This window comes from Schistocerca cancellata, chromosome 5 (genome assembly GCF_023864275.1).
Source record: "Schistocerca cancellata isolate TAMUIC-IGC-003103 chromosome 5, iqSchCanc2.1, whole genome shotgun sequence".
Lineage (NCBI taxonomy): Eukaryota > Metazoa > Arthropoda > Insecta > Orthoptera > Acrididae > Schistocerca > Schistocerca cancellata.
The window spans coordinates 424166535-424181580 of NC_064630.1; the positions used below are offsets into that span (position 1 = coordinate 424166535).

Here is a 15046-nt window from a genome sequence, read left to right on the forward strand (position 1 = left end):
ATATGTTCCATTGCATTTAGGAACTTTCAGGTAATTGAACATGTATCAATAATTACAGATTTCTGTAGTTGTATATATACGTTTGGATGTAGCTGTATTGCGTTGATGTACTGGTGGATATTGTGTGGTATGACTCCTGTGGTTGATAGTATAATTGGTATAATGTCAACTTTATCCTGATGCCACATGTCCTTGACTTCTTCAGCCAGTTGTATGTATTTTTTAATTTTTTCACCTGTTTTCTTCTGTATATTTGCTTTATTGGGTATGGATATTTCGATTAGTTGTGTTAATTTCTTCTTTTTAGTGAGTATGATGTCAGGTTTGTTATGTGGTGTTGTTTTATCTGTTATAATCGTTCTGTTTCAGTATAATTTATATTCATCATTCTCCAGTACATTTTGTGGTGCATACTTGTATGTGGGAACATGTTGTTTTATTAGTTTATGTTGTAAGGCAAGTTGTCGATGTATTACTCTTGCTACATTGTCATGTCTTCTGGTGTATTCTGTATTTGCTAGTATTGTACATCGACTTGTGATGTGATATACTGTTTCTATTTGTTGTTTGCAAAATCTGCATTTATCTGTTGTGGTATTGGGATCTTTAATAATATGCTTGCTGTGATATCTTGTGCTTATTGTTTGATCCTGTATTGCAATCATAAATCCTTCCATCTCACTGTATATATTGCCTTTTCTTAGCCATGTGTTGAAAGTGTCTTGATCGATGTGTGGCTGTGTTAGATGATATGGGTGCTTGCCATGTAGTTTTTTCTTTTTCCAATTTACTTTCTTCATATCTGTTGATGTTATGTGATCTAAAGGGTTGTAGAAGTGGTTATGAAATTGCAATGGTGTAGCCGATGTATTTATATGAGTGATTGCTTTGTGTATTTTGCTAGTTTCTGCTCACTCTATAAAGAATTTTCTTACATTGTCTACCTGTCCATAATGTAGGTTTTTTTATGTCGATAAATCCGCTTCCTCCTTCCTTTCTGGTTAATGTGAATCTTTCTGTTGCTGAATGTATGTGATTTATTCTATATTTGTGGCATTGTGATCATGTAAGTGTATTGAGTGCTTCTAGGTCTGTGTTACTCCATTTCACTACTCCAAAGGAGTAGGTCAGTATTGGTATAGCATAAGTATTTATAGCTTTTGTCTTGTTTCTTGCTGTAAATTCTGTTTTCAGTATTTTTGTTAGTCTTTGTCTATATTTTTCTTTTAGTTCTTCTTTAATATTTGTATTATTTATTCCTATGTTTTGTCTGTATCCTAGATATTTGTAGGCATCTGTTTTTTCCATCGCTTCTGTGCAGTCGCTGTAGTTATCCAATATGTAATCTTCTTGTTTAGTGTGTTTTCCCTTGATTATGCTATTTTTCTTACATTTGCCTGTTCCAAAAGCCATATTTATATCATTGCTGAATACTTCTGTTATCTTTAATAATTGGTTGAGTTGTTGATTTGTTGATGCCAGTAGTTTTAGATCATCCATGTATAGCAGATGTGTGATTTTGTGTGGGTATGTTCCAGTAATACTGTATCCATAATTTGTATTATTTAGCATGTTGGATAGTGGGTTCAGAGCAAGGCAGAACCAGTAAGGACTTAATAAATCTCCTTGGTATATTCCACGCTTAATCTGTATTGGCTGTGATGTGATATTATTTGAATTTGTTTGTATATTAAGTGTGGTTTTCCAATTTTTCATTACTATGTTTAGGAACTGTATCAAGTTAGGATCTACTTTGTATATTTCCAATATTTGTAGTAACCATGAGTGGGGTACACTATCAAAAGCTTTTTGGTAATCAATGTATGCGTAGTGTAGCGACCTTTGTTTAGTTTTAGCTTGATGTGTCACCTCTGCATCTATTATCAGTTGCTCTTTACATCCTCGTGCTCCTTTGCAACAACCTTTTTGTTCTTCATTTGTAATTTTGTTCTGTGTTGTATGTGTTATTAATTTCTGTGTAATGACTGAAGTTAATATTTTGTATATTGTTGGTAGGCATGTTATGGGGCGGTATTTAGCTGGGTTTGCTGTGCCTGCTTGATCTTTAGGTTTCAGATAAGTTATTCCATGTGTAAGTGTATCAGGGAGTGTGTATGGGTCTGCAATGTAACTGTTAAATAATTTAGTTAGATGTGAATGTGTTCAGGTGAACTTCTTTAGCCAGTAATTTGCTATTTTATCATTTCCAGGGGCTTTCCAATTGTGTGTAGAATTAATTGCTCAGGTGACTTCATGTTGCAAAATTATCACTTCAGGCATTTATTTGTGGTATCATCTTGTATGAGTCTGTTTCTGCTTGTATCCACTGTGCATGCCTGTTATGTTGTACCGTGTTTGACCATATGTTGCTCCAGAAGTGTTCCATGTCTGTTATGTTTGGTGGATTGTCTATTTTAATGTGTGTGTTATCTATTGTTTGGTAAAATCTCTTTTGGTTTGTGCTGAATGTTTGGTTTTGTTTCCTTTTTTTGTATCTTCTAAGTCGTTTGGCCAATGCTTGTAATTTCTGCTTCTTTTCATCTAATTGCTCTATTGCTTCTTGTTGTGAGATTTTACCTAACCTTTTTCGTTTTTGTCTGATATTTCATTTCTTATAAATTGTGTTAGCTGTCCAATGTCTTTTCTCAGTTTTTCTATTCTGATCTGTAGCCTGTGTTGCCGTGTTGGTTTGTTCTGATCTCTGCCTAGTGTGTATACTTAGTGTAGTGAGTGCTCCTATATAAACCAGTAGTTGTAACTCTTCCATAGTTGTATTTTCATTTATTTTGTTGTGTGTGATTGTGTTGATAGTTTTTATTGTTGTTTCGACTTGTGGGTTATTTGGCGGTCTATGCAAGAATGGTCTAATGTCTGTATTTGTGTCTTTGTATTCTATATATGTCAGCTGAAATTTCTGTTCTATATCTAACACGTGTGTCTCTTCATGTTCTATTTGTGCTTGTTCTGGTGGCTGTCTTAAGATTTCGTTTTCCTCTGATTGTTTAAGTGATGCGTGTTATGATTATTATTATTATTATTATTATTATTATTATTAATCCGTTCTTTAGTTCAAAGGATCACGCCTTTTTTCCTTATTGGAACACAGACATGGGTTGTGTTATTCCACTATAACTTGCTAATGGTTAACTTAACAGACTTCTCATGTTTGATTTTATAATCCTTTTCTAAGCATCCAATTGACCATCATTGATTATAACTGAATCAGCCATAAGCAGTTACCAAGGCTTATTTTTTATTTCATGATTTTTAGAATTTACACTTTAATTTCGTATTATTTAACTGTTTGGTCATTTTAGCTCTGTTTCAATGCCATGATACTATTTGGAATGTCCTGAGGTGGGCGCCAATGCATAAAACATTACACTAACCACTTCCAGTATGTATCTATATAGACAGTTTTGCAAATTGTATTCATTGCCGTTTTGAAGCCACATGGCTCCCTTGTTCATAGGAAGTTCACAAATACATAAAGTACGTTGGAGTGCTACATCTACACAGACTTGGGTCGTAAGCTGGAGAGCTACTTTCGAGGTTGCATTCTATTATCATGAAATAAACTTTGTGTGATGGAGAGTCGTGTTGTCGGTAGTCATTACTACATGCAGGATGTCTGGTAAGACCAATCCGGTTTATTTTCAGTGCTAAGGTACAGAGTTCGGTGTGAAGTTAGCTGTTGTTTAATATTAGCATCGCTCCACATATTAGTATTGTCACGTTTTCACACAGTGGAATGGGTCCGAAAAGGTTGCAAATTCATTATCACTTGGAAGCTGCTTACTGCATCATTTAGCATTTCATTTTATTCTGTGCTAACTTATTTGTTCATTGTTAAATGCTCATTGAGGGTAAGACTACTTTTCTTCTGATGATCCTGGATTACATTTCTGATGAGGTCGTCTTAGTTGGTACAAATAAGTGTGTGTTGAATTATCACTACGAGGTTGTTAACTTTTTCATTTGTGTTTATAGGTCATTATATCAACCACTGAAACTAAGTGTTGTAATCTTATTTACCAGGAACATTTTATCGTGTATACCGGCTTTATTTAAATATGCCACGCCAGTAGAGTGCTATCTTGTTTTGCTATTGAGACGAAATATGCCATTCAAAATAACTTACATAACTTGCCACACAACTGCAGAGTAGGCACTGAGAGCTATAAACAATAATCAGTTAAAACTCCATGCGCGCTGATTATATTTCAGGAAAGGACATAAGACTACACATCATGTGTTGCTGAACGCTCATATGAGACTTACCGTTCTCCTGCTTCACTGATTTACTCTGATAATGTCTAATAGGAAGTTATCCATTTATTAAATGATATTTCAGTTACTATATCTTAGCATTCTGAATTTATACTTAAACAACCAAGGAGACTGACCCAAGCACAGCTGGATGCTATAAGTGGAAAGCTAACACACATATTCAAAGTAATCTGCTGCTCGCATGAAACTACGTAATTATTCCTGTAATACATCCGTTATTTCGACTCGCAAGACCATTCTTTCCGTTGTGCTGAATTCTTGTAAGTGTGTTGTATGACGATTTTCCATATATTTTCAAGTCAAATAGTGTTACTAACTTGGTTCTCTTGGGCATTACGTAATTCTACTCTCAATAGCATTTCAGTGTGAGAGATTATGCATGACTATGTATCGGAGTAAGCTATAGTTTGTGATTACACATCAACCATACAAGTTTTACTTACATTTTGTTCTGTCATTTTCAGAAATACAGCTTCCTTGTGTCACAGTTAATAACTTCATGATATGGGGTCCAAACCACAAGGAAATAATGGATGGCCACAGTTGGCGTGGTTTACTTTAAATTTCTGCAATTTCCATACTCCTAAATTTTGAATTTCTACGTTTTTAAAGTTATCATGTATTGAAATACAGACATGTAGCTTTAGGAGTCCAGCACAGTGCCAACAGAAGATAAAATGAAGAAACACTTCTCATCTTTCAATATTTAAACTTTGTCAAATTGTCTGCTGGTTTTACATTGTCCTGAAATTTCTTCCCCAACATAAAAATATTTTGTATACATGATTGTCTAGTCATCGTAACGACACAGTTAAATTACATGTAAATCTGGGTTTATTTATCAACGATTTAAATGAATATTTATTTTCCTATGTATGTTACAGGTTCTTTCAAAATATGCTATGAATGCTTACACAGACTGAATACACAAATCATTTATTCTCGATTTTTGCCATTGCATCTCAAATTTCGAATTAAGCAACAGTAGAACTGAGATATATTTATTTATGTAGTACAATTAATTCATGTTTTATTGCTTCTAAAGCAGACAGAAATTACCCTTGCTTTAAGAATGGAGGTCCGTTAGCTGCATTGTAGAGCGAACCTTAACACTGTTCTGCACAGCAGCACACCTTCCAATGTCATTAAGATAATTTTCCCCACTTGCAACTTTATTTTCACGTGAAAATTTGTTCCAGTGAGTTAAATCATTCGAATTATAAATTTACAAAAAAAACAAATACATTTTGTTTAAATTATCCTAATTATACATACAATCACAGTAGTAAGTTACAATCCAACAAGACCTGTGAGACAGTGGCACACATCATATTGCAACAGATATGTTGTCGATAACACAGGATATTACTCAGACTTCCATCCACCGTCCAGCGCATTTATAAGCTAAACAACATTCACACACTTCTCCGTCTTCTTTTACTTTAAATCCTTCATTGCTGCCATTTTAATTAATGCATAGTAACATGCGGCATACGACTATGTATATATAAAACTTATACATCTATCCATCATTACACTTGCCCAACATATGTACGTAAACGTTTACACGAAAACACCACTAAGTTTGGAATATAATAGAGTATTCTTTGAAATACATTTACACATAAACAGTGGACCACAAAAAGTAATCACCAACTGACTCCATATTGTTTGTTTATGTATAATATACACTTTTGTAGACAGCAACACGATTTTCGTGTAGGAGATCGGTCCGAAGTAGCCTGAAAGAAAAGAAAAAGGTCAAGTTAGTCCAGATGTAAACTCACATCGTTTACATTCATTTCAAGTAATTAAATGTACTGAAAGAAACACATAATAAGCATCATAAAACACAATCTCAGGTATTTCATAAATATGTAAAATCTCCTGAATTAAATATTTACTGTGATTCATATATATTCTCTTTACATTTGGAAACACCATTTATGTACTCGCTGTATGAAACTGAACTCATCAACGAACGTGGAAATTATATGTATAGTGTATTTCTTATATCAGCTGTAGCTGTTAGATCTCTGAGACTTTTCAGTACACCATGAAGCGATATATTTGGCTATCGACCCTGGCGTCATTAAAAACACTTTATGTATGCTATAATAGAGTAAACCCAGAAGTTGTTTATATTTCTGTATGTCTCTTCGGTCTAAATTTGACAAAACAGCAACTTTCCTTTTGCTGTTTTCTACAAAAACTGCTTTCTATATAGTTTGCAAAGGATCACATGCATTAGCTGACTCAAACACAATTGCAACACTCATTCCAAAGATCTCTTTAATATCTGCTACCGGAGCTACAACAGATCGTCAGAAAGCTGTCTAGTGAACCTGATGAAGAAATTACGGGTGAATCACACGTATTCTACTACCGAGAAACGTCGACACAGAAAAGATGAACACCCTGCTTAATGAATCAATGAATTGTTGGAGAAATATGGATCATACTGCTTCTGTTCAAATAAAAGTTCGCTCCTGAACTTCTCGCTACCCAGTACGTTGAACTCACGTCGTTCTGTGCCTCCCAGGTTATGTGGCCTTCCCAACATTTACGAAGTTATACAAAAGCTGATACTGGATCGAGGCAAACAGAAAAACATAAGAATGAAAGAACACGGGGAATGGAAGTCAAAGTAAGTGAACTAAAGCTATCATTAAGTGGTAAACAAAAATCTGATAAAGGAGAAATGGAAAATTAGGAAGTTCACTTGAAACACTTCCTCAAAGTATTGCCTTTTAGACCTGTAAGGAGCAAGGTAGGCACCAAAAATTTACGAGCGTTGTTGAATCCTTTTGTGGACGAAGCACATAAATTTAACAGCTCTGATTTAATAGTTAGCTTTGATGGCTTTTCCTTGTTTGGTAAGGTACCTATCGTCCGTTACATGCCACCAGCTAGTTTGAGTGGGAAATGACATCGTCATTTAAACATGCGCTAATCTGCACTTACCTTTTATTTAACAACCAGAATTTTGAAAAGACTAACGACGTCGCCGTAAGTAAACCAATTCCACCCCTAGCGCTTAATTTATTTGTGGAGATTTTTGAAAAGAGAGCAGTTAATAACGATGTTCTAAAACCGGCAGTGATCTGGAGATACATTTATAGTGTGGTCCCATGCTGAGGGTGAATTCGTAGAGTTCTTGGACTCTCGCACATGCATTCAATGGGAATGCTAAATTTATCAATGTATGGCAGAAGGCGACCAGCTGCAACCATCCTTCACAGACTGTTAGTATCTTAGGGCTTTGGTTCACAATGTTACTGTAGTGCTTGAAGCTGACAGCCTTTAGAACGAAGTCTTATAACTAGAATTTATATTCTAAAAAAAAAATCTACAAAACTTCAAATTAGGTTATTTCAAGTGAAATGTCAGACCAACCTCAGAAAGAGGAAAGAGATTTTGCAATATCAATAACTATCCTTCATTATGGGAGAATATTTCTTAAAATTGTGAAATAAATAAATAATGTCGTGTGACTAGGGCCTCTCGTCGGGTAGACCGTTCGCCGGGTGCAAATCTTTCGATGTGACGCCACTTCGGTGACTTGCACGTCGATGGGGATGAAATGATGATGATGATGATGATTAGGACAACACAACACCCAGTCCCTGAGCGGAGAAAATCTCCGACCCAGCCGGGAATCGAACCCGGGCGCTTAGAATTGACATTTTGTCGCGCTGACCACTCAGCTACCGGGGGCGGACAAAATTGTGAAGAAACATTGACAATAATTCTAGCTCATGGCTAAACGGTACTTCCTCTGGCTACTATGAAGGACGACCTCCTTTCACTAAATATGGCTGTCTATAAAAATTGTCATTGTGGTAGAAGGTGTACACCATAACTCACAGTAAAGGAACGGTGAATCGGGCACTAACAGTGCACGTCTCTCCTTCGGGCGACCAAATCTGAAGTAACTGAGAACTGTATCTCGATGGTTTTTCTCCACGAAATGCAACTACAGTAGGAAACTGGTTGTGGTCAAAGAAGCAGTGGAAATGTAATTGGCAAACAATCTGATGTAACTGGCAAACAATCTGATGAACCAGGATGAGAATTTCCATATATACCAGTTATGAAAACTATACGTTTTCACCGTCAAAGCAGTTTATGTTCTGAATCTCTGCTGCCTAGCATTCTGTGACCTGCCACAAATTTGAACGATGAAGCAACTGAATCGCTATTATTCTGGGTCTGCGATTTCTCAAGAAGCTCTGTGATTCTTTATACTCGGCGCTTGTAACATTTTATCTCTGACACATACGTTCCATCTTCTTCTGGCACCGTAGTGCCGCCTATGTTATCAGTGACTCATGCGCACAGAACTTTACGGTACTGCTTCGAGTCAAGTGGTTCTGACTTCACATTCAGTAGCCAGTCACCAACTAGCCTTTACACTAGTTGGAAGGTCTCAGCAGCGATCCCAAGGAGAAGTACTGCTCTCCCAGGTGAACGGCCGAATGACGGAGTGTTCAACAGACCCTGTCTGACTAGGACTAATATGAAACAAGCGGTTTATGAACTGACGGCGACAAGTGTCACTAGGCGCTACATAAGAGCCGAAACTCTGCGGTGCAAAGGAGATGTAATGACACGAAGATCGTCAGCAGGAAAGCTAATCTGAAAACTGGATTACCGAAATGGCCTGTGCCGAAAGCATTCCTCTTCCATCTAAGTAAATGAGGTGTTTTCTATCCTACACGGGAGTAGGTAGCAACAAAGTAAGCGATCACAGAAGTAATGGTGATAGAGAGACCGGTACAACAAACAGGTGATTTCGTGTGGTCTGTAACGACAGAGTTTACTTAGTGAACGGATGACCAGAAGCGGAGTCAAGAATGCAGCGAAGCCTGTCGTAAGATGTGATAAATCTGTCCAGTGAGTAAGCTAATTGGAAACTTTCAAACGGGAATGGTCGCGTTCTGCCTGTTTGGCTCGATAACTGTGGGTTTACCGAAGTGTTTTCTTTTTTCTTCACAAACTTTTCATTCTCTAGATAGAGCCAGGGACTTTTCAGCCATATACCAGACACTGGGAAGTTGGAACATTGGGGTCCCCAATTAGACAGATTTCGGAGAGCGTTTAAATTCTTGACATTCGTCTTACAACAAAGGGAAAAAGTCCCTACATCTTCGTCCAGAAATGGAGGACGGTAACTGTTTTTATCTTAATTCTGGGACAATATAACCCACACAAAAAATGAAAGCCTAGTGTACGTGAATGTGTGCTTGTTTATGAGTATATTCAGTAAAGTCGATGACTTGCTCAACATTTACACTGTAACTGTCACTCTCGATCACATCTCAGTGAATGCGAATGATGGGAATGTGATTTTGCCGGTCGTGGTATTTATTTGCGGTATCTTGCCAGCAGCCGCGCCCATCTCACATGTCGATTAGTTCATCTGGGATGCACTGGGACAACTTGCTGCTTGTATAGTCCCATTATCTCTTATTCCATGTCGTGATCGGTATTCGGGCTACAGGAGGAGTATAAATTGTTATCAGATAACTGAAATACCATCTTCAGCTGCTTCACTTATTTACAGGATGGAAGTAGATAGTCACAAAATAATCTCTGCTGATGTGTCACACGCAGCAAAAGGGGATGATTAAATGTACAGCATTATGTAGAGTGCTGACGCCATATTTCATACGTACATAACTGTCAATGTACGCAGCTAGAATGCGCACAGAATAAGTTGACCCGTGTCTGCGCAGACAGCGCGGTACGGGAGATGAGGGCGACAGTGGCAGGGGCTCTGTTGTGAACAACCACGCGGTAGGAGCCGTACAGTTCCAGGGCCGAAGCCTACGCACCAATCTATAACTCAGGTAATTGCAAGCTACAGCTAATAAGTGTGCAAACAATCACATCAACAGGTTGTGTCAGTAAGACCAATCATTCGACAATTATGAACACTCAAAGACAACAGCTTTACACTAAAGTGCCGAAAAATCAACACAAGGCCGACCGCGCATTTCCAGAAGAATTCTCGTTAAACAAAGGACGAGTAAGAAACTTAGCCAATACGTAGCATACCAGTTTAAGTGGCTTACTGCACAGATCGACACCAAAATTCTTAGTTCATTTAGATGTTATCACCCAGATTAAAGTTAACCTTATGGGTTGGGTTGTTTGGGGATGGAGACCAGACAGCGAGGTCATCGGTCTCATCGGATTAGGGAAGGACGGGGAATGAAGTCGGCCGTGCCCTTTGAAAGGAACCATCCCGGCATGTGCCTGGAGCGATTTAGGGAAATCACGGAAAACCTAAATCAGGATGGCCGGACCCGGGATTGAACCGTCGTCCTCCCGAATGCGAGTCCAGTGTCTAACCACTGCGCCACCTCGCTCGGTCAACTTAACATTACATCTGTAATGTAAGTACAATGTTTGTAATAGTAATCACTACCTTGTAAATACTATGTTATGTATATGATCTTGAAACACCAATCCACTAAACCTACAGAACTTGGATAATTGGTAGGAACATTTGAAATTATAGTATTCTGTTCCAATTTTTGAATAATAAAATCATAAAATGCAGTATTACAAACTGAAACATGGGTTCTTACAGCTCTTCAAGAGTCTGTAATAATTCAATCAAGTACCCAAACGCTATTGTCGAGAAAGGCTGCGGATATTTCATGACGCCCGCGCCAGAAGACAGCAGACCGATCTTAGCACCATTCTTATCCATCATCTATCAGAGATCATTGGAACAGCGGAAAGTTCCACGGGACTGGAAGAAGGCCCAGGTCATAGCAATCTATAAAAAGGGGAGAAGATCGGATGCACATAATTACCGGCCAATTTCACTGACATCGATTTGTTGTAGAATCATGGAACATATGTTGTGTTCAGACATAATGACCTCTCTAGACTCTGAGAAGCTCATCTGTAGAAACCAGCACGGTTTTAGGAAACAGCGGCCATGCGAGACATAGCTGGCCCTCTTGTGCATGATATACAACGGGCTCTAGATACCGGCTCCCAGGTTGATGCCATATTTCTCGACTTTCGAAAGGCGTTTGACTCAGTTCCGTACTGACTATTGCTCCAAAAAGTACGCGCTTACGGTCTATCCGATGACATATGCGGTTGGATAGAAAATTTTCTAACAGACAGAGAGCAGTATGTCGTCCTGAAAGGGGTGACTTCAACAGAAACAAGCGCAACTTCAGGTGTGCTCCAGGGCAGCGTAATAGGTCCGCTGCTTTTTACGATTTACATAAACGATCTGGTTGATGGTATTGACAGCGGCATTAGACTGTTCGCCGATGATGCTGTAGTCTACAGGAAAGTAGTATCACACGAAAGTTGTGAACAAATCAGTGAGGATTTGCAGAAAATAAATGCGTGGTGTAATGACTAGCAGTTATCCCTCAATATTTGTAACTGTAACCTACTGCGTATAACAAGGCGGAAATCCTCATTAATGTAAGAGTACAAAATAAATGTCCAGTCTTTGGAAGCGGTAACATCCGTGAAGTACCTGGGTGTGACTATTCGAAATGATCTCAGATGGAATGATCAGATTACACAAGTAACGGGTGAGGCGAACTCTAGATTGCAGTTTATTGGTAGAATCCTGAAGCGATGCAGTCCTTCAACAAAGGAAATTGCTTACAATACGTTAGTTCGTCCAGTCCTATAGTTCGTCTGTATGGGACCCTTACCAGTTGGGTCTGATTCAAGAGATTGAGAAGCTCCAAAGAAGAGCGGCAAGATTCGTGACTGGTACATTTAGCCATCGCTAGAGCGTTACAAATCTCATAGAAAGTTTTAAGTGGGACACACTTGCAGATAGACGACGCTCTAAAGGGAAGGGGCTGGTCACTAAATTCCTAAATTCGACCTTCGCCGAAGATGTAGAGCATAATATTATTGCTACCAACTTTCAAATCGCACAATGATCGCCACTCAAAGATAGGGAAATTAGAGCTCGTACTGAGGCGTCCAGATAGTCGTTTCTCCCTCGCGCGATCCACGCGTGGAAAAGAGGGGGAGGGGGGAGGGAGAAATTTGACTGGCGCGAATTGTGCCCTCCGCCACACACAGTTTGGTGTCTAGCGGAGTATATATGTAGATGAAGATGTAGAAGTCTGAATACATTAACGATCTCAGGTAAATGATGTGCATTCAATTTTCAGTATATTTAAAAATACAGAAGTTAATATTCCATAGCAGTCACCACAACTGTACAGAGAACCAAAATACGCTTCTGTCAAACATACCTAAATAATTGTTTAAACAGTGCAGACAAACTGTTGTCATTTATCATGAGAGCACTTGTACAACAATATTGGCTTATTTATTTATGGATAAACTTTCATTTGTAATTGTTGTTAATTGAGTGTGACAGAACGTCGATGACATTTCTTTCATTAAATATTCTTGTAATTCATTAGTTTAGTCCAGGAAGTGGTCAAGATGAATCAAATCATGTCTGTAGCACGAAAGGACAATGCGATTTTGGTAGGGATGGCCTTCAGTCAATGGATAAGCAGACAGAAGCGGAACAGTATGTGAGCCAAATGGAGACTGGGAGTTCTTGAGTGAAGAGCTCAAGGGAACGATTCGCGACGCTTTGTGGCAGACCTGTCTAGAGAAACAAGCACGATTCAGCCTTACAGGTGATTGTTTCTGGATGGTGAATGACCGCTAAAATACTCTAATATTTGAAGGGACTTTACATAGGACTCAATATGTTCGAGAGTAGGACTCAGATTTATTCTGCTTGTGTTGAGGAACTTGGGATAGACAGAGTGAGTTACTGCCCTTTTGTATTGCATGTGTTAGTTTGCGAATCATCAAGTTGAACTCTGAATTGTTTTGAGCTGATGAATATTTTGTGTGAAATAGACTTAGTTTTCGCGTTTGTAAGATGTCTATTTAGTTTGCAGAATTTGCTACCATTCTCGTAACACTCTCAATACAACTTTAGTGCATTTGACAAGGGTATTTTCTGTCTGTATTTTAACTGAATATCATAGGACCACTTCCCGTTTATTTGAGATGTCTTTTCTTGAATAAATAATATTCAACATAATTAATTACAGATGTTAGAACACTTGTTATTAAATTATTCATGTCATCTTTTATTTTGTATTTCTGTGTCCTTCATTAACCCGCAATTCTAGCCGATATATAGACTATTTGACTACAGGATCACAGCTACAGGTTTATTATTTTCAGCGAATTAGCTGCGGGGCGTGAAAGCACACGTGCTCGGCCTGAACCTATGACTACATCTAGCTATTCTTTTTAAACAGAGCCGTGCACAGCCCAAGTACCTAAAGTACGAGTGACCACAGATAAGACGCGTCTCTCACTTTTTAGCAAAACTTTAAGGTCATTCTTACTTGAACACTGTTACTATTCAATACTATACTCTTATCATGACGTGAAACACAAAATTTTAAACAAAGTGCAAAATATGTTACTACAAATTAGTGCAAGCTGTCTTGCAGATAAAGGCAATCGAACAGACTCACGCCTCCGAGAGAAAGCACTTACTCACATAACATCGAATATTATAGATCATACTTCTATAAACCTAATACGAAAGTATCAAGACCTGTGAGAAAATGTGAAGGTTAGTAAAAAAACTATTTGCCCAGTGACGTATAAAGTGTCTCACTTTATAGCTTTGCATCCGTTTTCATTGCACTATACCGGCCATGCATGACGTCGTACCATACTTTGCGTCTTACCGGCCCTTGAAAACTTTAATAGAAGATATGTTATTAACTGACATTTCATTACAATATATTGTAGCAAGAACAATGCGTTTTCTAGGGATCCTCAGAGAGCCATTGCCTTGAAATGGCATACTTCCATAATACACAAGTTACAATAACCCTTTAAACACCAATTTTATTACAACAGATTGTACAATTAACGACGGTTTTTCGAGAGATCCTCAAATTTGGTTGGGCTTAGAAACGGCATACATTGAAGAGCCAAAGAAACTGTTACACCTGCCTATTATCGTGTAGGGTAGAGCCCCCGCGACTCCGCACAAATGCCGCAGCACGACGTGACGTGGACTTGACTAATGTCTAAAGTAGCACTGGAGAGAATTCATGAATCCAGCAGGGCTGCCCATGATTTCGTAAGAGCACAAGGGGGTGGAGATCTGTTCTGAACAGCACGTTGCAAGGCATCCCAGATATGCTCAATAATGTTCTGTCTGGGGCGTTTGGTGGTCAGCGGAAGTTTTTAAACTCATAAGAGTGTTCCTGGAGCCACTCTGTAGCAATTCTGGACATGTGTGGTGTCGCTTTATCCTGCTACAATTGCCCAAGTCCGTCGGAATGCACAATGGACGTGCATGGATGCAAGTGATCAGCCAGGATTCTTGCGTACGTGTCACCTGTCAGAGCCGCATCTAGACACATCAGAGGTCGTATATCACTCCAACTGCGCACGCCCCACACCATTACAGAGCCTCCACCAGCTCGAACAGTCCCTCATATGCAGGTTCCATGGACGCGCGAGGTTGTCTACATACTCGTACAAGTTCATTCGCTCGATACAATTTGAAACGGGACTCGTCCGAGCAGCAACATGTTTCCAGTCATCAACAGTCCAATGTCGTGTTGACGGGCCCAGGCGAGGCGTAAAGCTTTGTGTCGTGCAGTCATCAAGGGTACACGAGTGGCCTTTCCGTTCCGAAAGCCCATATCGATGATGTTTCGGTGAATGGTTCACATGCTGACACTTGTTGATG

General features: G+C 38.7%; 1 long non-coding RNA gene across 1 annotated transcript in view; it reads right to left on the reverse strand.

The window, feature by feature from the left end:
• Positions 1–5210: 5210 nt before the first annotated feature.
• The window catches only part of LOC126188239 (uncharacterized), a 615611-nt gene continuing 605775 nt past the window's right edge, over positions 5211–15046 (reverse strand). Inside the window, exon 3 of the long non-coding RNA XR_007537836.1 lies at positions 5211–6032. This is a non-coding gene — a long non-coding RNA (uncharacterized LOC126188239). The remainder of the gene's footprint in view (positions 6033–15046) is intronic.